Below are 23,763 nucleotides of genomic sequence, written 5' to 3'. Positions count from 1 at the left end.
TGCTTGACATGGGGCTACAGCAGTGCACTAGGTGGACATAGTTCCTGCCCTCACATTCGTGGTTTCTAGTGCAGGAAACTGGAGAGTAACTGACATTTTAAATGTTAACCCAATGAAACGTGAGCAATGAGAATAGAGGCACAAGGTATTGAGAGAACATATGGTAAGGGTCTACCCCAGGCTTGACGTCAGTGAGGCCTCCTAGAGGAGGAACATCTAAGTTTAGTCCTGAGGTTTATGGTAGGCAGTCACATATATAAGAGAGAAGTTGAAGATGAATGGAACAGCAGCGAGAAAGCCCAAAGGTCAATAGAGAGCCTGATGCATTTGAGAAATTGAAAGTACTTCTGTGTGCCTAGAACAGAGTGCAGAAGGTTGGTTCTGGACAGGGGACTGACTGGTCAACGGAACAAGCCACATTAAGGAGCATGGCCTTTAACCTGACGGTCATTCGGAATCATTGAAAAGGTGTAGGTAAGAGTGACTTGGGGCTTCCCTGGTGGCGCAGTGGTTGGGAATCCACCTGCCAATGCAGGGGACACGGGTTCGCGCCCTGGTTCAGGAAGATCCCACATGCTGCAGAGCAGCTAGGCCTGTGTGCCACAACTACTGAGCCTGCACTCTAGAGCCTGCGCACCTCGAGCCTGTGCTCCAAGACGAGAGAGGCCACCGCAATGAGAGGCCCGCACACGGCAATGAAGAGTAGCCCCCGCTCACCGCAACTAAAAAGAAAGCCCACGCACAGCAACAAAGACCCAACGCAGCCAAAAGTAAATTAATTAATTTAAAAAAAAAAAAAAAAAAAGAGTGACTTCACCAGATTCACATATAAGTAAGATCCGTCTGGCTGCAATATGGAAGATCAGTTGGAGTGGATGCAAAAAATTGTGGCAGGAAAATTGGTTGTTCTAATAAATCAGAAGAAAAATGATGCAGGTATGAGCTAGGATACTGGCACCACAAATAAAAAGATTTGGATGGATTTGACAAAGGTGGTATCTTTGGATGATATTTGGGAGGTAAAATTAGCAGAAATTGGTAATTGATTAGACGTGTAAAATAAGAAGGTGGGAAGAATCAGAGCTGACACCACAGGGCCATTGGGTACACGTTGATTCCATTCACTGAGAGAGAATGCAAGAAACATGAGTAAGACATGGGAGATGATATTTTTTGTATATGTCAAGTTTGAGATGTGTGTGGTACACCCAAAACTACATGTCCAATAGGCTGTTGAAGTCTGGATTAGAGTGAGATGATCTGGAGTGCAGATTTGGGTGTCTTCAGTATTTAAAGAGTGGATTAAGCTATAAGATTGAATGTGATCTCCCAGGCAGGGTCCACAGAGTGAAAATAGCAGAGGATCCAAAGAACATGAAGATTGAAGGTGCAAGCAGAGGCTGGAGAGCCACAAAATGAGACAGAACAAGCCGCCAGAGGGAGGGCAGAGAAACGGGAGAGTGTGGTGTCTTAGAAGTAGAGGGAAGACTGTTTCTTAGAAAAGGGGACTGATGATATTGTCAGATACTCCTGTGATAATCAGTAACATCCTGTGATAAAGACTGTAAAATTGTCCTTGGCTTTAGCAGCAAGTATGTTGCCTTGAAGGGAACAGTTTTGGTGGCCTAGAGAAAGGGCACAAGACAGATTGCAGTGAACTGGAGAGTAAATGGGAAGGAAGGAAATGGAGATGGACAGTGTTGACAACTCTAAAAATTATGACTATTAAGGGAAGAACAGAAGAGAGTGATAGCTAAAAGGAGATGTGAGAACAATGCAAATCAGTCTTTCCATCCAGGAATATTTTTATGACTCTCCTATTTTCTCAAATTTTTTGTGGTTCTCTGGAAAGTTTACAGCTCTCTGTGCGATTTTGCAAATGTCTTGTTATGGTTGTTCCTGGCTAACTGATACTTTTTACTCTTATTTTAAATATAATTTTAAAATTCTTATGACCTCATAGTTACTATACAGCTATTGCTGGTATACAAGAATCATGTAGATTTCTTAGATAGAGAGATGAGATAGTTCAATATAATTATCTTGTTTCCCTCCACTCTAGTGAAATCTCATCATTTAATATATTATTTATTAATAATAATTTGATATATTATTTTAATAGTTAAAATTGATTATCTTGAGTTTTCTGTGTATGTAAGTACTGATTATTTATTTATTTTTTATTATTATAAGTGTTTTATGTCATTTCCTCCCATGGTTTTAAGGGAAGGAACTATGCCTTAGAATATAAAATTAAAAGAGACCTTGGAAATCACCTAGACTATATGTTTTCATTTTTAAAAAAGAACTGAGGTTAAGAGCAGTCAAGTCTCTACAGTCATTCATGTGTTTTCCTGGTACTGTTACAACACCATAAAATAAATGTACATTCACTTTCCCCAGAACACATCAGCTTTAGGATGGGGGAGAGAATATTAGAGGTTTATATTTTATTAATTATAGTAATAAAATATAACTAATTCAGTGGAACCTCCAGCAGCATTTTCAGAAGCTAATTAAATTTTACTCTTGCTGCTGCCAGTATGCGCTGCTTGGTGGCCTTGACTGGCTCACACTGCTTCTGTCATCTCAGCAAGATCACATAGGTGGATTTTGTGCCATCACCACTCTCAGGTTGCCACCTCTCACGGGAAGAAAGTGTTCTCTCCCTTTCTGTTGGCACTTACACTTTTTTCACTGATTTTGCAAAGCAGCATCCCCACTGCCAACAAATGTGGTACAGGTTCCCAGGCCCTAGGTTGGAGGCCCTTTGAAAGGCCTCCTGTTGCTGTGGACTGAATGTTTGTGTCCCCTCAAATTCAGGTTGAGGCACTAATCTGCAATGCGATAGTATTTGGAGGTGGAACCTTTGGGAGACAATTAGGTTTAGATGAAGTCATGAAGGGTGGAGCCTCCATGATGGGATTAGTGCCTTTATAAGAAGAGACCAGAGAGCTTTTGCTCTCTCTCTCCCTCTCTCTCTCTCCCTCTCTCTCTCTCTCTCTCTCTCTTTCTCTCTCACTCTCTCTCTCTCTCTCCCCCTCCCTCCCTCCCTCCCACTAAGTAAACATATACAGCAAGATAGCTGGCGGCTGTCTCTGCAAACCAGGAAGATGGCCTGCACCAGACATTAAATCTGCTAACACCTTGATCTTGGACTTTTCAGCCACTAGAACCGTGAGAAACAAATGTTTGTTGTTTAAGCCATCCAGTGCATGGTGTTTTGTTATAACAGCCCAAACTGCTATAGAAAGACACAGCTCTTCCTTTAAATACTTAAAAGCCACATTTATTGAACCATAATTTATGTATAAAAAGGGATCTAGGTATATGAATGAATCTTGACGAATGTATATACCTCTGTAACCATTCCAGTCAAGCCATAGAACATTTCTGTCACCCCCAAATTCCCCTGTGTCCCTTTGCTGTCAGTGCTTCAGCTTCCCATCTCCACTGTATTTCCAGGAAACCAGTGATATGCTTTCTGTTACTACAGATTAATTTTGTTCATTCTATAATCTCAAATAAATGTATTATAAACTATGTGATATTTTTGGTTGTTTTTTTTTTACTAAGAATGATTTTTTAGCTTATTAATGTGAAGTGGTCAGTAGTTACCTCCATTTTGTTTCCATTTATGAATATACCACAATTTGTTTATCCACTCGTTGATGGATGGACATTGGCCTTTTTCTAATTTTTGGCTAATATAAGTAAGTATACTGTGGGTAATCACTTATAAAACGTTTCTCACAGGTAAATACTCTGGACTAAAACTGCTGGATTGCAAGCTAACTGTACACAATTCTTTGCCCATTTCCTCTTCCAAAGTGCTTGTAGATTTTTTTTTTAAACATCTTTATTGGAGTATAATTTTACAGTGGTGTGTTAGTTTCTGCTTTATAACAAAGTGAATCAGCTAGACATATACATATAATCCCATATCTCCTCCCTGTTGCATCTCCCACCGACCCTCCCTATCCCACCCCTCTAGGTGGTCACAAAGCACTGAGCTGATCTCCCTGTGCTTTGCAACTGCTTCCCACTAGCTATTTTACATTTGGTAGTGTATATATGTCCATGCCACTCTCTCACTTTGTCCCAGCTTACCCTTCCCCCTCCCCGTGTCCTCAAGACCATTCTCTACGTCTGCATCTTTATTCCTGTCCTGCCGCTAGGTTCTTTGAACCTTTTTGGTTTTTTTTTTAGATTCCGTATATATGTGTCGGCATATGGTATTTGTTTTTCTCTTTCTGACTTACTTCACTATGTATGACTCTAGGTCCATCCACCTCACTACAAATAATTCAATTTCATTTCTTTTTATGGCTGAGTAATATTCCATTGCATATATGTACCACATCTTCTTTATCCATTCATCTGTTGATGGACACTTAGGTTGCTTCCATGTCCTGGCTATTGTAAATACAGCTGCAATGAACATTGTGGTACATGACTCTTTTTTAATTATGGTTTTCTCAGGGTATATGCCCAGGAGTGGGATTGCTGGGTCATATGGTGACGTGCAGGCTCCGGACGCGCAGGCTCAGCGGCCATGGCTCACGGGCCCAGCCGCTCCACGGCATGTGGGATCTTCCCGGACCAGAGCACGAACCCACGTCCCCTGCATCAGCAGGCGGATTCTCAACCACTGCGCCACCAGGGAAGCCCCATGACTCTTTTTGAATTATGGTTTTCTCAGGGTAGATCCCCAGTAGTGGGATTGCTGGGTCCTATGGTAGTTCTATTTTTAGTTTTTTAAGGAACCTCCATACTGTTCTCCACAGTGGCTGTATCAATTTACATTCCCACCAACAGTGCAAGAGGGTTCCCTTTTCTCTACAACCTCTCCAGCATTTGTTGTTTGTACATTTTCTGATGATGCCCATTCTGACCGGTGTGGGGTGATACCTCATTGTAGTTTTGATTTGCATTTCTCTAATGACTAGTGATGTTGAGCATACTTTCATGTGTTTGTTGGTAATCTGTATATCTTCTTTGGAGAAATGTCTATTTAGGTTTTCTGTCCATGTTTGGATTGGGTTGTTTCTTTTTTTAATATTGAGCTGCATGAGCTGCTTGTAAATTTTGGAGATTAATCCTTTGTCAGTTGCTTCATTTGCAAACATCTTCTCCCATTCTGAGGGTTGTCTTTTTGTCTTGTTTATGGTTTCCTTTTCTGTGCAAAAGCTTTTACGTTTCATTAGGTCCCATTTGTTTATTTTTGTTTTTATTTCCATTTCTCTAGGAGATGGGTCAAAAAGGATCTTGCTGTGATTAATGTCATAAAGTGTTCTGCCTATGTTTTCTTCCAAGAGTTTTATAGTGTCTGGCCTTACATTTAGGTCTTTAATCCATTTTGAATTTATTTTTGTGTGTTAGGGAGTGTTCTAATTTCATTCTTTTACATGTAGCTGTGAAGTTTTCCCAGCACCACTTATTGAAGAGACTGTCTTTTCTCCATTGTATATTCTTGCCTCCTTTATCAAAGGTAAGGTGACCATATGTGTGTGGGTTTATCTCTAGGCTTTCTATCCTGTTCCATTGATCTCTATTTCTATGTTTGTGCCAGTACCATACTGTCCTGATTACTGTAGCTTTGTAGTATAGTCTGAAGTCAGGGAGCCTGATTCCTCCAGCTCTGTTTTTCTTTCCCAAGATTGCTTTGGCTATTCGGTGTCTTTTGTGTTTCCATAAAAATTGTGAAAATTTTTGTTCTAGTTCTGTGAAAAATGCTGTTGGTAGTTTGATAGGGATTGCATTGAATCTGTAGATTGCTTTGGGTAGTACAATCATTTTCACAGTGTTGATTCTTCCAATCCAAGAACACGGTATATCTCTTTATCTGTTTGTATCATCTTTAATTTCTTTCACCAGTGCCTTATAGTTTTCTGCATACAGGTCTTTTGTCTCCTTAGGTAGGTTTATTCCTAGGTATTTTATTCTTTTTGTTGCAGTGGTAAATGGGAATGTTTCCTTAATTTCTCTTTCAGATTTTCCATCATTCGTGTATAGGAATGTGAGAGATTTCTGTGCATTAATTTTGTATCCTGCTGCTTTACCAAATTCATTGATTAGTCCTAGTAGTTTTATGGTCGCATCTTTAGGATTCTCTGTGTGTAGTATCATGTCAACTGAAAACGGTGACAGCTTTACTTTTTCTTTTCAGATTTGGATTCCTTTTATTTCTTTTTCTTCTCTGATTGCTGTGGCTAAAACTTCCAACACTATGTTGAATAATAGTGGTGAGAGTGGGCAACCTTGTCTTGTTCCTGATCTTAGTGGAAATGGTTTCAGTTTTTCACCATTGAGAATGATATTGGCTGTGGGTTTGTCATATATGGCCTTTATTATGTTGAGGTAAGTTCCCTGTATGCCTACTTTCTGGAGGGTTTTTATCATAGATGGGTGTTGAATTTTGTTGAAAACTTTTTCTGCATCTATTGAGATGATCATACGGTTTTTATTCTTCAGTTTGTTAATATGGTTTATCACATTGATTTGTGTATATTGAAGAATCCTTGCGTTCCTGGGATAAACCCCACTTGATCATGGTGTATGATCCTTTTAATGTGCTGTTGGATTCTTTTTGCTAGTATTTTGTTGAGGATTTTTGCATCTATGTTCATCAATGACATTGGCCTGTAGTTTTCTTTCTTTGTGACATCCTTGTATGGTTTTGGTATCAGGGTTATGGTGGCCTCATAGAATCAGTTTGGGAGTATTCCTCCCTCTGCTATATTTTGGAAGAGTTTGAGAAGGATAGGTGTTAGCTCTTCTCTAAATGTTTGATGGAATTCGCCTGTGAAGCCATCTGTCCTGGGCTTTTTTTTGTTGGAAGATTTTTAATCACAGTTTCAATTTCAGTGCTTGTGATTGGTCGCTTAATGTTTTCTATTTCTTCCTGGTTCAGTCTCGGAAGGTTTTTCTTTTCTAATAATTTGTCCATTTCTTCCAGGTTGTCCATTTTATTGGCATATAGTTGCTTGTAGTAGTCTCTCATGAACCCTTGCATTTCTGCAGTGTCAGCTGTTAGTTCTCCTTGTTCATTTCTAATTCTGTTGATTTGAGCCTTCTCCCTTTTTTTTCTTGATGAGTCTGGCTAATGGTTTATCAATTTTGTTTATCTTCTCAAAGAACCAGCTTTTAGTTTTATTGATCTTTGCTGTCATTTCCTTCATTTATTTTTCATTTATTTCTGCTCTGATATTTATGATTTCTTTCCTTCTGCTAACTTTGGGTTTTTTTGTTCTTCTCTAATTGCTTTAGGTGTAAGGTTAGGTTGTTTATTTGATATGTTTCTTGTTTCTTGAGGTAGGATTGTGTTGCTATAAACTTCCCTATTAGAACGGCTTTTGCTGCATCGCGTAGGTTTTGGGTCGTCGTGTTTTCATTGTCATTTGTTTCTAGGTATTTTTGATTTCCTCAGTGATCTCTTGGTTATTTAGTAGTGTACTGTTTAGCCTCCATGTGTTTGTATTTTTTACAGTTTTTTTCCTGTAATTGATCTAGTCTTACAGCGTTGTGGTCAGAAAAGATACTTGATATGATTTCAATTTTCTTAAATTTACCAAGGCTTGATTTGTGACCCAAGATATCTCTCCTGGAGAATGTTCGGCGAGCAATTGTGAAGGAAGTGTATTCTTTTGTTTTTGGATGGAATGTCCTATAAATATCCATTAAGTCCATCTTGTGTAATGTATCATTTAAAGTTTGTGTTTCCTTACTTATTTTCATTTTGGAAGATCTGTGCATTGGTGAAAGTGGGGTGTTAAATTCCCCTACTAGTATTGTGTTACTGTTGATTTCCCCTTTTATGGCTGCTAGCATTTGCCTTATGTACTGAGGTGCTCCTATGTTGGGTACATAAATATTTACCATTGTTGTATCTTCTTCTTGGATTGATCCCTTGATCATTTTGTAGTATCTTTCCTTGTCTCTTATAACAGTCTTTATTTTAAAGTCTATTTTATCTGATATGAGTAATGCTACTCCGGCTTTCTTTTGGTTTCCATTTGCATGGAATATCTTTTTCCATCCCCTCACTTTCAGTCTGTATGTGTCCCTAGGTCTGAAGTGAGTTTCTTGTAGACAGCATATATACAGGTCTTGTTTTTGTGTCCATTCAGCCAGTCTGTGTCTTTTGGTTGGAGCATTTAATCCATTTATGGTAATTTAAGGTAATTATCGATATGTATGCTCCTATGACCATTTTCTTAATTGTTTTATGTTCATTATTGTAGGTCTTTTCCTTCTCTTGTGTTTCATGCCTAGAGAAGTTCCTTTAGCATTTGTTGTAAAGCTGGTTTGGTGGTGCTGAACTGTCTTAGCTTTTGCTTGTCTGTAAAGGTTTTAATTTCTCAGTCGAATCTGAATGAGATCCATGCTGGGTAGAGTAATCTTGGTTGTAGCTTTTTCCCTTTCATCACTTTACATATGTCCTGCCACACCCTTCTGGCTTGCAGAGTTTCTGCTGAAAGATCAGCTGTTAACCTTATGGGAATTCCCATGTATGTTATTTGTTGCCTTTCCCTTACTGCTTTTAATATTTTTTCTCTGTATTTAATTTTTGATAGTTTGATTAATATGTGTCTTGGCATGTTTCTCCTTGGATTTATCCTGTATGGGACTCTCTGACCTTCCTGGACTTGATTGACTATCTCCTTTCCCATATTAGGGAAGTTTTCAACTATAATCTCTTCAAATATTTTCTCAGACCTTTTCTTTCTCTCTTCTTCTTCTGGGACCCCTATAATTCAAATGTTTGTGTGTTTAATGTTGTCCCAGAGGTCTCTGAGACTGTCCTCAATTCTTTTCATTCTTTTTGGTTTATTCTGCTCTGTGGTAGTTATTTCCACTGTTTCATCTTCCAGGTCACTTATCCATTCTTCTGCCTCAGTTATTCTGCTATTGATTCCTTCTAGGGAATTGTAAATTTCATTTATTGTGTTGTTCATCATTGTTTGTTTGCTCTGTGGTTCTTCTAGTTCCTTGTTAAACGTTTCTTGTATTTTCTCCATTCTATTTCCAAGATTTTGGATCATCTTTACTATCATTATTCTGAATTCTTTTTCAGGTAGACTGCCTATTTCCTCTTCATTTGTTTGGTCTGGTGGGTTTTTACCTTGCTCCTTCATCTGCTGCATATTTCTCTGTTTTCTCATTTTGCTTAACTTAGTGTGTTTGGTTGTCTCCTTTTCACAGGCTGTAGGTTCATAGTTCCCGTTGTTTTTGGTGTCTGCCCCCAGTGGGTAAGGTTGGTTCAGTGGGTTGTGTAGGCTTCCTGGTGGAGGGGACTGGTGCCTGTGTTCTGGTCCATAAGGCTGGATCTTTTCCTTCTGGTGGCAAGGACCAAGTCTGGTGTTGTGTTTGGGGGTGTCTGTGGACTTATTATGATTTTAGGCAGCCTCTCTGCTAATGGGTGGGTGTATGTTCCTGTCTTGCTAGTTGTTTGGCATAGGGTGTCTAGCACTGGAGCTTGCTGGTCGTTGAGTGGAGCTGGGTGTTAGCATTGAGACGGAGATCTCTGCGAGAGCTCTCACCGACTGATTTTACATGGGGCCGGGAGGTCTCTGGTGGTCCAATGTCCTAAACTCGTCTCTCCCACCTCAGAGGCTCAGGCCTGACACCCAGCTGAAGCACCAACACCCTGTCAGCCACACGGGCAGAAGCAAAGCAAGAAAAAAAAAGAAAAATTAAAATAGTTATTAAAATAAAAAATAAAACCAAATATTATTAAAATAAAAATATAAAAAAGTAATAAAAAAAGAAAGAAGAGAGCAACCAAACCAATAAACAAATCCACCAATGATAACAAGCACTAAAAAACTATGCTAAAAAAAAAATGGACAGACAGAACCCTAGGACAAATGTTAAAAGCAAAGCTATATCGACAAAATCACACAAAGAAGCATACACATACACACTCACAAGAGAAAAAGGAAAAAAATATATATGTATGTGTAAAAAAAGGAAGAGAGCGACCAAATCAATAAACAAATCTACCAATTATAATAAGCTCTAAATACTAAACTAAGATAAACATAAAACCAGAAACAAATTAGATGCAGACAGCAAACCCCAAGTCTACAGTTGCTCCCAAAGTCCACCGCCTCAATTTTGGGATGATTCTTTGTCTATTCAGGTATTCCACAGATGCAGTATACATCAAGTTGATTGTGGAGATTTAATCCCCTTCCTGAGGCTGCACGGAGAAATTCCCTTTTTCTTTGTTTCCTCAGCTCCTGGGGCTCAGCTTTGGATTTGGCCCCTCCTCTGCATGTAGGTTGCCTGAGGGCGTCTGTTCTTTGCCCAGACAGGAGGGGGTTAAAGGAGCAGCTGATTCGGGGGCTATGGCTCACTCAGGCCGTGGGGAGGGAGGGGTACGGAATGCGGGGTGAACCTGCGGTGGCAGAGGCCAGCATGACGTTCACCAGCCTGAGGCGCGCCGTGTTTTCTCCCAGGGAAGTTGTCCCTGGATCCTGGGACCCTGGTAGTGGCGGGCTACACAGGCTCCCTGGAAAGGAGGTGTGGATAGTGACCTGTGCTCGCACACAGGCTTCTTGGTGGCAGCGGCAGCAGCCTTAGCGTCTCATGCCCGTCTCTGGGGTCCATGCTGTTAGCCGCGGCTCACGCCCATCTCTGGAGCTCGTTTAGGCAGTGCTCTGAGTCCCCTCCCCTCACGCACCCCGAAACAATGGTGTCTTGCCTTATTGGCAGGTCCAGCCTTTTTCCCCAACTCCCTCCCGGCTAGCTGTGGTGTACTAGCCCCCTTCAGGCTGTGTTCACGCAGCCAACCCCGTCCTCTCCCTGAGGTCTGACCTCTGAAGCCTAAGCCTTAGCTCCCAGTCCCTGCCCGCCCCAGCAGGGGAGCAGACAAGCCTCTCCGGCTGGTGAGTGCTGGTTAGAACTGATCCTCTGTGCAGGAATCTCTCCGCTTTGCCCTCCACACCCGCCCCCCCCCACATTCTCCGCCAGCTAAGGGGCTTCCTAGTGTGTGGAAACCTTTCCTCCTTCACAGCTCCCTCCCAGAAGTGCAGGTCCCGTCCCTATTCTTTTGTCTCTGTTTTTTCTTTTTTCTTTTCCCCTACCCAGGTACGTGGGGAGTTTCTTGCCTTTTGGGAGGTCTGAGATCTTCTGCCAGCGTTCAGTAGGTGTTCTACAGGAGTTGTTCCACATGTAGATGTATTTGTGGAGAGGAAGGTGATCTCTATGTCTTACTCTCTCCTCTGCCAACTTGCAGTTCCCCCTTCGATTGTAGATTTTTATTTCTTCATGTAATTCTGTCAAATTTCACTGTCTACATCCTGAATGAATGTTATTAGAGGGATACAAGTACAGAATTCTAATAAATTTGGGGGGGAGTTGTTCCTTTTATCATTGAATAAGACTTTCCTTTTTCTAATAATATTTTTTCCTAAAACTCTGTTTTGCCTGATATTAGTATTGCTTTCTTTGGTTAATGTTTTAGTGGTGTGTTCTACTATTTCTATCATTGTAAATATATATAAACATTTCCTTAAAAATGATATATGACCACAATTAAAAAACCCAAATTGTGCCACAATGTTCGACGAAATCCTGAAGTCCTGTTTCTTCCCATCCCCCAACCACAATCCTCCAGAGGCAAATAAAATTATTTTCAGTTTTCTGTTCCATATTTACTTTCATATTTTAAAATACCATATTTAAAATATAATTTAAAATTTTTTTCTTTTGGGGCATTATCTACTGATTTCCAAGTATGGTGGATGAGGACCTATTCACCTACATCTGTTCACCCATCCTCCTACTAGGGACAGTCACAATTCTTGGTTAAATCATTATTCAGAGTTTTTATCTCATGAATATTTCATATTGTTTACATCTGAAACATAATATTGTTTTACAGTTGCATTTAATTTTTGCATAATGCTATTCTTCCCAGTATCAACAACTGCTTCATTTTGCTGTTTTCTTTAAAAAGCTATTACTGTTTCTTCCTCAGAGCTTTCAACATGGTCATGCGTTTTAGATAATCCATCTATTCCATTTTCTGTCTTTGTGATGTGCTTTCTGGAGCCCTCCATTCTTCTCCGTTAATCCGGACTTTTGGGTCCAGACTAAATCCTGGATGCCTTTTTTTCTTCTTCTCAACCTTGAATTTAGTTTCTTGATTCATTTTTATGCTGCCTTACCCTCCTCCTTCTTAACAGGATTTCTGTCTCTTCTGTCCCAACATACCTGCCATACCAATTCATATTTACTCAGTTCACCTCCAATTTCTGAAATAAGTACAAATCCTCCTTCTTTGTTTTTTGTTTTCAAATTGCAAGTGACAATGGAGAAAGAGGGTAAAAAGGCTGTTTAAGGGTTTTAAGCATGGGAGCAGTGTGTCAAGAATTTTGCTTTAGACCATTACTAGAAAATGAGGGGACAGCTGTGGATGCAGCTACTACCATAGTCTAGTCACGAGCGGATGGTGCCCACTCAGACTTAGGTGATAGTAGTGGAGAAAACTGGACATATTGAAAAGATATAAAAGAAACAGCATGCATAGGGCTTGGTGATTAGATGGTGATGGGGGAGGGCTATGAGCGGTCAAGGATGACTCCGAGGATTCTGGCTGGATGGGCAATGGTGCCATTTACCGAGATGTGGAATACTGGAGGTCGTGGATGAGAAGGAGGAAGAGGAGATGGATGAAGAGACCATGTGCAAGTGATAGTGATGCGACCTACTGTAGACCAGCCATTTGTTGTGTATATTTTCTAAATGTGCTAACTTTTTTTTTCTTTTTCTTTTTGCGGTGCGCGGGCCTCTCACTGTTGTGGCCTCTCCCGTTGCGGAGCACGGGCTCCGGACGCGCAGGCTCAGCGGCCATGGCTCATGGGCCCAGCCGCTCCGCGGCATGTGGGATCTTCCCAGACCGGGGCATGAACCCGTGTCTCCCGCATCGGCAGGCGGACTCTCAACCACTGTGCCACCAGGGAAGCCCTAAATGTACTAACTTTTTGAAGCTGTGGATAACAGCTAAAACAGACTGGTTCTGGCAGAAATAGGATGGGAAGACCTGTTGTCCTGCCTGTTTGGTCCATGTGGGTGACTATCAGTTAAACCCCACTATTTTTCAAGGATCAAAATACTAGTATAATAGATTACCTCAATTAATTGCTTCTGTTTATTCTCTGGGATACCATTTCCCATTGAATTGTTTTTCCTCATACTGTTTCCTTCCAAGTAGAAAAGATCAGCCTATTTAGCAAGCAGATAAGGTTGGAAACAGTGGAGCAGTTACAAAAATAAGACGGAAAACAAAATGTGAGGGGGTGCAGAGCTTAAATTGAAAAAAAACCCTAGAAAGAAAAATACAGTAAGCCAACTTAAGGAGCCAATCAATTTCAATAGGAAATTATTGGGAAAAGAATTTTCTTTGAAAGACATGTAGGGATATTTCACCTTCACAGAGCATGGTGCCAAAAGGCTGCTGGAAAAAAACAAAACAAAACAAAAACTGTGCAGGCCTGTTCAACCAGGAGAAAGGAGAGGGCTATGAAAAATAGGACTGTCACGGGTCTCTAAATTTCTCACAGTTAGCGTGAAACAGGATCAATGATTTCTCTTAGAGCTCATGTGCTTAAGTCATGTAATCTTACAGCATTACATGTGTGTGTGTGTGTGTGTGTGTGTGTGTGTGTGTATTCTGAGTTATAGCGTGTGCCTGGAACCACAAGGAAGAAGACCAAGAAAGCGACTTAAGCGTTGATCATAGAGGCACGATTGGTATCATTATAGAAAGAGAATTGTGTAACAAAATGAGCCAATTCCCCTGTTGAACCCTCATCATTGAGGAAAGATTGTAAAATAACATTTTCTTCATTCTAAATTATGTGCAGACTAAATCACACATTTACTAATAAATTCAGACTGCTTTAGTGTCTGATAAATTTATAAAGAATAAGAAGCAATCCTGAAAGACGAATCTACCTCTACTGAATTTATGCTTTGCCCACACATTTCTTTGCTATTGTTATTCATTTTATTATTATATTATTATTGAAACATATATTCCCTTCCCAATCCACTATATCTTACTAAAGATGATAGCCTTTTAAAGTAAAGAGATAAAGAATAAAGCGCTATTTTTCTGTTCTCCGGATATGATGCAAAATAGTATGTTGACCAGCCAAGAAAACCCTAATACAGTATTCAGATTCATTTCCAACTAAGGGCCTTCTTTGTTGCAGGCACTGTGCAGGTGATGACATACATATTTTCTCATCCAGTAATGTGCATTGGAATTACATTCTCAGCGTCTGAGCACACGCTGAAGTTTCTCTAAGACTCTTGGTTAGGGTTTTCAAGGGTTGGAAGTTCTGACTATGCTAAAAAATTCAATGCCCACATCATTGAGGAAAATCACACAACTGCAATCAAACTGAGCTCTCTTATTAAGTCATTCTATGACAAAGGAGAAGAATAAAACATACTCCACTACACCATTGAAATGTATTATCCACATGGTATTAATAACCATGGATGCCTGTTCTCAAATATCAGAATGTTCAGTATAATAGAGGCAAAATATTCAGAGGGTATAAAGCATTTTTATTTTGTTTTGGTGATATTAAGTAGTAAACAGGTCTAAACAAGACATAAATTTGCTCAAATAATTTGTTTATTTATGAGTTGGCTTTGGTGCTACTGCTGCCCCAAGGAGATGCCTCATTAGTGTGAATAGTTCTAAATCCATAAAAAGCAGCAGAGACAGCCGACAGATCACGACATTCACAGTCAAACACCTGGGCTCCAAGTGAGGCACTGCCACTTGAAAACCCCGTGATGCTGACAAGTGTCAATTAATCTCGCCTTAAAATGGGAACGATAATAACACCTGGCTGCTGCCTCACGTGATGGCTGTGAGGGGTGAAGAAACCAGACTGCCTGCTTTGTGAATCATAGTCAGATGTGTGTTTCCTTGTCTTTTTTTCTTTCTTTTTGAGTAGAGTGTTTTATCTGAATTGTGACCCCAGTGGTGAACTGACTTTATTGTTGAGTTATCCATAATGTTCATTTGGAAATGAATATTCTGATCTCTTACATTTAGTGTGGATTCAGCTGACAAGATTGCTGGAAGGGAGGGAAGCGAAGCTGATTCTAGATTCTTACAAAATGAAGCAAATACTGATGCTCGAGGCAAGTTGTTCTGTAGTTTGACACCATATGTGTTGGTTTTGCTATAATGATTCAAATGTTTCCCCTGAAGAAAATTTATGTTGGGCACGCAGCTTTAATTTCATATTCCAAAAAGGCACTCTGGAGTCCGAGCAAGGAGACATTGAGACTCGTAAGACAACCCATCTGCACTCCCTGATTTGTAATCTGGTTGGTTCCCTTGTGGGAATTTTCAGAAACCCTGAGCAGAGAGGCCATAATTCTGTCAACGCCTCACGCCACGGGAGCAGGGGTTAGGACTTGATCCCTGGAAGCTGTGCAGTTGAACTTGTACCATAACACGGGGCTAGAACACTCAGGCTTGGTAGGATCTGCCCCTGATACTGCAAAAGCCATTGTCCTGAAGAGCTGTCAAAAGCAGCCAGCTGCCCAACACCCTGGCTGCTGATGCTGCACTAATGATGCTCAGTGGATGGCCCAGATCTCCAGGGAAGGTGGGAGCCAAACAGTTCTTGCTGAATCACTGAACTGAAGCAGGGAGTGTTTTCAGCTGTCTCCTAACACTTGTAGCACATTGTTATGTGAGGTTCGGAGTTCCTTGAAAATCACTTACTGCATGGCTAGGGTGATTGGAATGAGTGAGAATTAAAATGTTGATGTGACCCCTGTCAGAGAGCTGTGTGTATATTTTGTGTATGGAGACCATTCCCTGATGGACTGCTTTCCACTGTCCACCCTTCTTTGCCCTGCTCCAGGCCCTGGGAGGCTGATCTGTAAGGACAATATCAACTGGCTCTATTACAGTCTGGCTTCAAGTCACATGGCCCAGTGCGAGTCCCAGCAGGCAATCCATGGAGGGAGGAGTGGGGAAAAGTGTTTCTCTAGTTGTCTCCCTGCAGGGTGGCCAATGGGAGGTCATAGCTCTGTTAGGTGCCTGTCCCACACAGCATTTGGTTCCAATAGTCACACTTCCCCCCACCCCTTCAGGCCTACCTAGGGGAGTGACAGTACACTGTTATCACCAGCCCTGGGTTACTGCATTCTTCCTCGTAGTTTCTCTATTTCCTGCTTATAAATAGGAAATAGTCCATTTATTAAAATTTCTGCACATATCCCAATTTGAGGGTGCCACCTTTTTCCTGCCAAGACTCTGATATACCAGACAAGCTGGGATTACCACTGGCCTACAAATTGGGACAAGCCAAAACTTTAGGTGCTAAATAGCTGTTGAATAGAATGTCATTCAATTTCAATAACAGGTGCTCCTTTGTTTCTATTACTTTCTTGATAAAGGTTGGTTTCTCTTAGTTCTGTCTTAAAATGTCATATCAAAAGTGCCTGATTATGTGGTGAGGTCCAAGTCATTTATTGAAAGGAGGTCATGGGTACTATTGTCTAATCTGTAGGATGGTTTATTTGATATATTTATTTTGGGTGGAATAAAAAATGAGGTACTACTTTTGTTATTATGAAAAAATGAAATCCCTTTTCCCTCTTCTTTCCTTGTTTGCACTTTCCTTTCCTTATTAATTATCTATTGCTTAAACCTAGTGTACGGGTCTGTCATTCAGATATGCGTACTCTGAAAAATAAGAAGTTAAAGAAAAATGTAGTGAGTTTTCAATGTTTATCAGTATAAAACATGGTAATATTTTATAATTTTTGGTGACAGGGTTATGTGGATCAGCTCATACATAGACATTGCTCTAGTCAAACGATCAATCCATTTAAGTTGGCTTATTTGATTTATGTGTATGATAATATCATACTTTAAAAGTTTCAGCACATACTGTTATTTCTTTTAAAAGTACTATTGTTGCATGCTCCTGTCTTTTTAGAGGTGTATTAGTCTTGAGCCTTTACTTCACTCCTCTAAATACCGCATGGGTAAAGACATGAAAATAATTAAAGCATATCAGAATTAACTTTAGTTTGTTTTGAGAATATTGTGGTACCCTCTGGTCATAGTTTAGTGATCTAGGTGGTCTCTTCTGTCTTGCACCCTTCGCTCCTCCAGCAACAACATTCTCCTTCTCTTGGGAATTGCTTTTTCCCCACTCCAACCATGTGGTTCCTCAGGAGCTGCCTTCCTATTCCACGACTCTGCCTCACTCTGACCCTAAGACCAGACAGTGGTCATGGCCAAAGCTTAGACAAAAAGAATTCTCTCCTGGGACTTCTGTGAAAGGGAGAGAGGAAGAGAGTCAGTTCCTCTCTGGAGATGGGAACCACAGTTTATAAAACTCAGGTTCCCTTGGCGGCCACTTCCTCTCTATGTGAAGGAAGCCAATTATTGGCTGTTGAAATTATAGTGGACGCTCAGAGAGAGGGAAAGCGGGATGGGGGGGGGGGATTCAGAGCAAGTCATTGTCACATTCAGGTTCTTGGTTACAATTGTTCCTGAAACCCAGGTGCATTTCTGCCTTGCTCAGGTTTTGATTGTTCAGATACCCTTCAGTTCTGTGAGATATATTCAGTATTGTTTACATAAATTTCCCATTTGCCTAAGTTAGTTTGATTACGGTCTCTGTCAGGTACAATCAAAAGCATACTGACGGGCTTCCCTGGTGGCGCAGTGGTTGAGAGTCCGCCTGCCGATGCAGGGGGCACGGGTTCGGTTCGTGCCCTGGTCCGGAAAGATCCCACATGCCACGGAGCAGCTGCGCCCTTGAGCCATGGCCGCTGAGCCTGCCCGTCTGGAGCCTGTGCTCCACAACGGGAGAGGCCACAACAGTGAGAGGCCAGCGTACCGCAAAAAAAAAAAAAAAAAAGCATACTGACTAGAACAAATGGCCATAAGTATTCAGTTTAAATTCATTCAGCAATTTTTGAGTAGGTATTTTGAGCGAAATTCTCCAAGGAAATCAATGCAGGATAGAACTTTGTCCCTGTTCTCTGTGTGCTTACATCATGGTAGGAGAGATAAGGATGATAATGATAACAACAACCTTGATAATATAACCACCACAATATTTTGAGCATTCCCCATGGGTCTGCTAAGTATTTTACATGCATGATTTTATTTAATGCTCATAATAATGCTATATGTGTGATGTCACCTCTCACATTTTAGAGATAATGTAATTAAGGTTCAGCAATCTTGAACCATATAGCAAGTAATGGTAGAGGCAGAATTTGAACTCAGGACTATCAGACTTCTTGGTCCTAAGTCTTTCTCACTATACCATACCTCTTGTAAGTAAGGAAACATATGTGTGACGTAAAGAGAAGTTCAGAGAAGACAAAGATAATTCATTTGGAAGGATCTGAGAAGTTTAATGGAGAAAGTGACATTTATATGGGCTTCCAAAGTTAGTAATAGGATGTGACGGGGCAGAAAACACAATCCCACACAATCCTACATCCATGCTTTAAGTGTACTTATAACTGAGATTGGAGCAAGGATAAAAATAAGAGATGGCATCAATTCAAATCCCTCTTGGGCTGCATCTTAAACTTTCAGTGCTAGCTCTTTCCCCCATTCGAGCTTGCCGCCTAATGATTCTGCCAAGTGTAAGGAATTAACCTGCACTTCTGAAGATTCACAGCTGGAAGGATTTCATTTTGCAGGAACCAAACCCAAGAAAGTTCAGCAGTCTTGACTGAGTAGGTTCAGAAAGTAGTGAGCCTGGAGTAAACACTGGCTTCCTGGACCGGTGAGGTTTACATGACTGCTAAAGGCTGCATTGTGTTGCTATTCGACAGTCTGTGTGTTTGGAGTCTTCTTTCCCCTTTCCAGGCTCTTTGAAAGCAGGACCTGTTGCATCCTCTCGTCTCAGCACTGTGGCCCTCTCTATCTGACAGAGACATGAGCAGCCGTTTTGATGCACAGCAAAGATAACCACGGGAAATACGTCAGGGTTGTAAACCCAGAGATAAAAGTGTTTTCTGTACACTCTGCCTCTTTTTCCGTAGGGTAAACTCATCAGTAACCCCAGCTACCTCTGTGAACGTTTTGGATAAATGTGGTCTGCTGAGAACTCTCAGTGATTTTTCCTTGTAGTTATGTATTTAGTACTTCCAGGCCAGTGCTTGCTAGTTTCCAGTGCTTTATAGAGAACTTGTTGAAGAATACTTGTGGAGTGTCTGCAGTGTGCCAGGCACTGAGTTAGTGACCTCATGTATCACCTCTTAAGTCCTAAACTTCACAATAACACTGTGCAAAATCCAAGATTCAGAGAGGTTAAGTAGCTTGCTCAAGGCCACACAGCCAGTAGATGGCAGAGCTGAAATCTGAATTACTTTCACATAATACAAAGCCAGTTACTTCACTTTGGCAATCTGTCAGTAGGTGCTATTAACCATTCTTTGGCTGCGGATACTAAAATTTGGAAATTAAATCATTTCTAAGGCCACATTGCAAATTGAGAGTTGAGTTATCCATATCTAGTCACAGTAGTATGGTTGTACCAAATCAGACTTCTAAATGATGTTGAATATCAGACTCTGATCAGAAATAGAACATGCAGAGGTGAGAAAACATACTATTTGGAAAAAAACAAAGTCAGGCTTTTAGAAAAATGCCTGAGAGTTCTGCTTTAAGATGACTTGAAGATTGTTGTTATTATTATTCACAGCTGGTTATCATCAAGCTACTTCCAAATTAGCCATTGGTTTTTGAAGGTGTTAATGTCAGGCTCAAAATAAGTCAATGCTGGGAACCTTCAAAAATAATTGATTGGGCAGATGATCTGCAGGCTTGTTGCACAGATACTCTTTGTAAAACAGACAATGTCCTACTAGGAACTGGCAGAAAAGCAGCTTCCAGTGCTTTTTCTGAAACTAGCCTGATGAGTTGAAGGGCAAGAATCATATATTGTTATACCCTAGAAGTGATGATTCTTTCATTTATGGCTTGTGGTTTTACTTTACATTATTCTATGACCGAACTTAAAAGAACTGCGTTTTTGCATCCATTTGGTAAGTTGTCCAAGGCAAGCAATTAATGGTACTTATATTTTATATTTAATGGTAGAAGGAGAGTTGTTTAAAAATAATGAAGACGTAAAAAGCTCCAGCTAAATGATCACCTTGGGACCGAGATGCAGGTGAAGATTCATATAGTAAAAATTGTAAACATCTAAATATCACGTGCTAAGCCCTGTACTCTCCTGTGAGTTTCTAACTTTAGTCATGTGGGGAAATAACCTGTTCTGCGTCAGATTTTCTGCATGTCAAGAAAACTTTTATCTCTTTAGACTTAATAACCAAGAAATCAATGTCAAATCTTATTACATAACGCTATGTGCCTCCTGGGTTAAAGCAACTCTATTGTTCAGAGTGACATTGATGATCCTTTTCTAAACTGACTGCCATAAAATTTTCCAGGGGAAACTTTACTGAATCTGAGGCTCTTTATACCACCTTTAGGTAAGTCATTAGGTCCTGGTAAAGCCCTGTGTATGAAAAAAATCACAGGATTCTAGACTGTCCCTTAGGAAAAATATTTGTCTTTCTTTTTTTCTGTTAGAAAATGTAGGCTAATCGAAGCTTGCAGTAACAAACCCCCTAAATCTCTGTGCATTCACAGGGTAAAAGTTGTTTCTTGCTCAAGTTTTTATTTGCATCAAGTTGGATGGTTTTTCTGGGCAGCTCTTTCCCCAGGTGATAGTACAAGTTTTGGGGCTTCTTCCATTGTAGGTATGTATCCTCTGGGAATGTTCTGATTCCTGTTATATGGATGGGGGGGAGAGAGAGAGAGAGAGAGAGAGAGAGAGAGAGAGAGAGCTTAAAATCATGTGGAAAATCTTCAAGGCCAAGCCTGGAAGTGGAATCCCTCATTTCTACCCATGTTCCAGAGACTGGAAATTTAGTCACATATAAAACCTAACTTCAAGAGAGCCAGAGAAAGGTAAAACCACCAATAGGGGACGGAATTTTACATTTTAGTGACTTTATCTTTTGAGGATTGGGCTACAAGAGTGCGGACTGAAGTAGACAGGAGAGACCTTTTGCTTAGATTGCTGAAGGTTTGTTGTAGGAAGAAGGAGGACAGTGTTAAAGCCAGGATATTACCAATATCACCGCTCAGATAAAAGAAATTCAACCCACTGCTTTGGCCATTAGAGCCTAGCAACGCTGTGATTGACTAGCTAGATTCCAAAATTTTTAAAGAAAGTTTTCTATATTGTCATATCAGGTTGGTCAAAGTAAGAAATATCTGGATAGTGTGTGTAACCATTGGGTATGTTTTTGGCCATAGCATATCATTCTTTCTATCTATCTATCTACCTACCTACATACATACCTGTCTAATCACCTAATCAGTTAGAAAATACAAGACAAAACAACAAGGACCTACTGTATAACACAGGGAACTATATTCAATATCCTGTAATAAACTATAATGAAAAATAATCTGAAAACAAATACATATATAACTGAATCACTTTGCTGTACACCTGAAACTACGTAGTCTTGTAAATCAACCATACTTCAGTAAAAAATAAATGAATGGCAGGAAAAAAAGCCATATGGGTGTGAAATTAAATGGTGGGCTAATAAATGTATTCTAACTGGTAAGCCTTAGCTACATATGAATCCCACCTTTATAGGTTTGCTGGCTAAACTGATGATCCCAGAGCAGCCAAACAATTCACCTTTGGCCGGAAGAAATGGAAGGCTTAGGTGTACATACTGTCACAGAGATGTTCTCCTTAAATGTGATTGATTGATAGACCTACGCACTCATTTAAAAAACTTTAATTGAGGGACTACTGGTACTAAGTAACGTGTTGGGCTTTGGGAGGACAGGGTAAGGATAAATATGACATGGCCCCATAGCATGTAAACTGTATATAAAGTTATAAAGAAGGATATTACAATTATAATAAAGTATTTTAAGCCAAATTGGTAACATTTTTTTTCCCCCCTGAGAAGATGAATTCTGACATACTCCTAAAATCCTATAGGATAACTTGGAACATATCTCACCTATACACACTAGACTGATAACTAAATCAGTTTTATTTCCAGAGTGGGCTCTATCAGAATCCATCAATTTGTCAGGTTCTGTTATCTCCCAATAGGAATTCAGTGAACTGACAAACTTCAGGCCCTTTCTAAGAGCACCAACTGCCAAGACTTCCCAAACTGCAGCAGGAGTTTCAACAGAGGAAAGAGAGAGTGAAAGGTGAATTGTCTCCACTGGAACATTCTGTCTTTGCAACTCGGGGTGGTGTGTTCAGGAGTAGGAAGTTATCTGCTTTTTTTGTTATAGGTACAGGAACAGGGAAAGGTTTCTAATCCCTGGGCTTTCCGACCCGTCTTCTATAAGAAGCCAAGTTCTTCAGAGTGGTATCAAAATTGGTCATCAATTTATATCCATTCTTGTTTATTGTAGCACATTCAGTCATTTAAAAAACGAGTTCTCTTTTTTTCCCTCTTGTTCATCCTTTTTTGTTTTTTGTTTTTGTCATCAGTATTAGTCTAGTAGGGCTGCCATAACAAAATACCACAGACTGGCTTAAACAACATAAATTTATTTTTTCAGAGCTCTAGAGGCTAGAAAGTGTAAGATCAAGGTGCTGGCAGGGTTCCTTTCTGCTGAGGTCTCTCTCCTTGGCTTGTGGGGGGCCACCTTCTCACTGTGTCCACAGAGTCTTTTCTCCATGCCAGCACATCACTGGTGTCTCTCTTCTTGGAAGGACGCCGGTCATACTGGATTAGGGCCCCAACCTTATGACCTCGTTTAAGCTTAATTACATTCTTAAAAAGCCCTATCTCAAATACACGTTCAGAGTTAGGGCTTCAACATGTGAATCTGAGGATGAGAGGAGACACAATTCAATCCATAACAACATCTATCTCTGTTTCTCCTTCTCTCAAGCACTCTCCTACTTCACCTGTTAGTGGTTGCTTCTGTTAATCTGAAATTCTATGGGATAGACTCATAAATTTCCGGAGCCACAAATAGGCATGTCTGTTGCCCTCAGCTGAGTGTTTCAGATTAATGCTGTGCATTTGGAAGGAAAGCTAACTGGAAGTGAGGGACAACATGTTAAGTCCTGGCTAGAGGGTGTTCACGTGGTGCCTTTTCTTTTTAACCCTTCCTTTTATTGGGGGAGGGCAGGTTACATTTTACATAAACAGCGGAAGTAGGCTAACGTGATTTACAAACAAAACTTGCTAATGAAATGCCTCTTACTTGGCTTTTAAGAAATGTTAATTCCCTTTGCTTTGCTTTCATTGACTTTGTCATTGAAAATAGATTTCTAAGAAGAGGTGCGAGTATGTTAGAAAAAGTCGTGTCTCCTAAAGCAGAAATGGACATCATAATTGTGAATGACAAGCCAAGCACATTTCTAAACTTTCTCAGTTTTATCATGGATGCCACTGTGCTAACAAGTTCTGACATGGACAGGGCAACCATGTCTCTTAATACTGCAGAGAGCTAGTGTTCACTTCCACTAGGATTATATGAACCTATGATGATTCTGTGTGCTTTTTTTGCACATTTCCTCAAGGGTCAAATATTTGTTCAATCATATCTGTTAGACTCATTGACATCTTTCCTTTTTCCTTCTGATCTGCACGTGTGGAGTTATATAGCAACCCAATGTTTCTCCATCTTTTTTTCTTCTTTGTTCGTCCTCCATTATCACCAGCAGG

Source organism: Lipotes vexillifer, unplaced genomic scaffold (assembly GCF_000442215.2).
Source record: "Lipotes vexillifer unplaced genomic scaffold, Lipotes_vexillifer_v1.1 scaffold204, whole genome shotgun sequence".
NCBI lineage: Eukaryota > Metazoa > Chordata > Mammalia > Artiodactyla > Lipotidae > Lipotes > Lipotes vexillifer.
The sequence above is the reverse complement of the archived record's forward strand: the minus strand, read 5'-3'. Positions refer to the sequence as shown.